This window comes from Chelonia mydas, chromosome 1 (genome assembly GCF_015237465.2).
Source record: "Chelonia mydas isolate rCheMyd1 chromosome 1, rCheMyd1.pri.v2, whole genome shotgun sequence".
Lineage (NCBI taxonomy): Eukaryota > Metazoa > Chordata > Testudines > Cheloniidae > Chelonia > Chelonia mydas.
In genome coordinates this window covers 113025002-113028625 of record NC_057849.1, presented here as the reverse complement: position 1 = coordinate 113028625, position 3624 = coordinate 113025002, and positions in this window count along the sequence as shown.

Genomic DNA, 3624 nt, shown 5'->3' with positions numbered 1-3624 from the left:
CATTATAAAAGGGGGAATGGAGCAAAAAACTAACGCATAATATTCTAATAAATAAAGCACATAGTTCTGTTGGTATTTGAGACCCTTCTTTAATGACTTATTAATGAACACTTAGACAGCAATTCTTTTTTTTCTTTTTTCTTTTTTTTTTTTGTAAGAATGTTTGCAGAATCTAAAAGCATTGTCAATACTACAGAAATAAATAATCACAAAAGTATTTGCACCTCAAGTGCTTTCATGGTCTTTTTGAAAACTTCTGTACTCTTTGAAAGCTAATTTATGGAACAGTAAAGAATATTTGCTAATAATTTGAAAATGTATAAAAAGATATTTTTTTCTGGCCATAAAGCTTGGGTCATCTAAGCAGGGCTAAAAAACAATGCCCTGTGGCTTAGGTGATCAATCAGACGGTGTGAATACTCTGGCCAGTTTGTGAAGAAAACATAGGTTCAAATATATTCACACAAATTACTTCCAAAACATAATTTGCAAAAGAAAAAGTGCTTACTTTATCAGACATACAATTCACAACTAATAATTTGATTGTCTCTACCTGTTATACTCTGAAACCAAACTCTTTATGCGTAAATCTGTTTGAAAAAAGTGGAGAGGATTGCAGGGAAAAAAAGTGGGGGGAGGGACTGACTCAAAGAATTTCTAAGATCCAACCCCCGCAGAGACATTACCATATATATGTCATAGGGTGCCATCAGACTCAGGTCAGACTTCTGCAGTATTACTTATTATTGACCAGGAATAATAATCTTCCTTCAAGAAGCACATATGAAGAGATAGAGAGAAACACCAGTGAACCAGAATTCTTCCTCATCAATGCAGTTTTCTGATGCTACATAAAATCATAAGCACACCCACCTAGTTTCAATAGACGTACAAGGGAGAAATTAAAATAATATGTAGAGAAATCCTTTGCTCAGAGAGTAAAGAGCATGATGGGTCTTTAAGAAGAGATAAAAGTCCAAAGTAAAAATAATTTTATTTTTCAAAATTGGCAAAGCATTTACGTTTCTGGGCAATGATCGAATATGCAAGTTTCATTCTGGAGTGAATTATTGTTACAATAATCAACCCCTGAAAGAGATTTATTAAGGCGATCCTCACAGATCATTAACTATATTAGTGAGAATGGTAGTGCAATAATAAATTTCCCATCACTTCATTCTTACAGTAAAGATAAGTAAAATGAATTCACCAGTTATGTCTCACATCCGTATCGTATAGAGCCACTATCATATACTCTTCATAGTATTCTTTAATAAGTAGCAGCCTAGACATTGCATAATAATTTCAGAGCCATCCTTTGTCATGCTAGAACACGTATTACATTTTGTTGAAAAATTCTAGTAAACCACAAATGTTTATTCAGATGAAAAGGAATTTCTGGACATATCAGGTATATCAGTAGCAATGGACAAATAGGTCTGCTGAAGGCAGCTAGCCTGTCAGTCAGCATAGAAGTGATTAAATCCTGAAAGTGGCTTGCATGCCATCTTTTGAAGTTCAAATTATGGTTTACATGAATGATTGATGCAGAAAATATTTACATTTCATTATGTTGTAAGAGGATTGATAGGCTAGAAAACACATTTGATCAGTGAAGTGTAAGAACTGTTCATAGATCACATCAGGTAAAGTAGCAAATTGAGAAATATGAGGATAAAAAGTTAGTTGTGGATAAGACTTATTTGCTTTATTCAGTTACACTTGAGAATGGATTGAAACTTTATTGATTGTTGCAATTTCAGAACAAGATAACACTGTATGCATCCGATGAAGTGAGCTGTAGCTCACAAAAGCTTATGCTCTAATAAATTTGTTAGTCTCTAATGTGCCACAAGTACTCCTTTTCTTTTTACAGATACAGACTAACACGGCTACTACTCTGAAACCTGTAAATAGTAATTGGCACTTCATACTTATTTTGTATTAGATCTCTATATAGAGCACTTTTCATCTATAGATCTCAAAGCACTTCAAAAAGGTGGGTATCATTAATCTTATTACACAGTCTGAGGAAGTGAGGCACTGGAAAGTTAAGTGAATTGCTCAAGATCATGGCGGAAATCCTTGACAGTGCTGGGAATAGAATCTCCCACACCATCTCCAATTGACCACATTTGGGTGTCTTCAGACTTCTAATATCAAACACATGACCTAAATCATCTGTTAATCTATTTATTTGCAGAAAAATGGGAACAGTATGTACTCTTACTGGTGAATTAGTCTGAATTTAGTGAATGGGGATTGCACTGTTAGTCTGTCTGAGCACTACACTGGTTCACTGGCAAGCTGCTTAAAGAGATTAGGTCTCCAGTCCAAAGTATCCTATATATTTAATTTCTTTACAATAGATTAAACTTTTCCACTAATAGTACAGTATATTTGGAACACTAGACTTCATTAGGCTCAGCAGTTCTCAAACCGGGGGTTGGGACCCAAAGTGAGTCAGGATCCTGTTTTAATGGGGTCGCCAGGGCTGGCGTTAGACTTGTTGGTACCCAGGGCTGAAGCTGAAATCCCAAGCCCCACTGTCTGGGACTGAAGCCAAAGCCCGAGGGCTTCAGCCCTGGGCGGCACGGCTCAGGCTTTGGCTTCAGCCCTGGGCGGCAAGGCTCAAGTTACAGCCACCCCATCAGAGGCTGAAGTCCTCAGGCTTTGGCTTCAGGCCCCCCTACTTGGGCTCAGGCTTCAGTCCCCCTTCCTGGGATCATGTAGTAATTTTTGTTGTCAGAAGGGTCAAGGTGCAATGAAGTTTGAGAACCGCTGGGCTAAATGTTCACATGTGCTGGATGGGTCATTTTGCCCATCCAATTGTGTGTAATGTATTTTGCCCTTTAACGTATTTTGTACATTACTGCTCTATTTCTCTTTATTCTTAATAAAAAAAAGTTTCTTGTGTCTCACTAGAGTTTGTCATGCTCTAAACCATACATTTACTCTGAAAATGATCCATAAGATCTAAATTCCTCTCCCCCTCTGTTGCTCCTCATCCTATATATACACCTTAATGATCATGAATGGAATCCTGGTCCCACTGAAGTCAGTGGCAAAACTCTCATAGGCTTCAATGGGGCCAGGCCTGCACGCCACGTCTTTGCAACCATTAAACTAAGTGAAAACCATTTGGCACTGAAAATTGAATGTATGGCAATACCAAATGATCTGTCAGGTTTCAAAGAGCTAGAGAAGATGGAACACTTTCTTTTGTTGTTCTATTTCCATGGGATAGTGCCTCCAAATCTAGAGTTAAACACAAACCTCCCAGAATTTATTCTGCCAGAATTTTGCCTTTGATCTGATTATGTATAATTGACAATGGGATTGCCCAATGGACACTATAGAAATGCTTAAGGTGGGCAAAATTGTAAAAATCTGAGCTGACCACTTTTGGATGCTTTATTGGCCAAGAGGTTTTCAGCAAGAAGGTGACCTAGCTGATTGCACAGATGAGCATAAACTAGGGGTTACACATGGAAAAAGGGAATAGGCAGTAGCTGATTTACCATGGCACCAGTGGCGCCATGACACCGGGCCCGCACCCCGGCGGCCGCCCTTCTCCACCCTCCGCTCTCTTCTGTGGGGACAGAAGCTTGGTGCTGCCGGCTC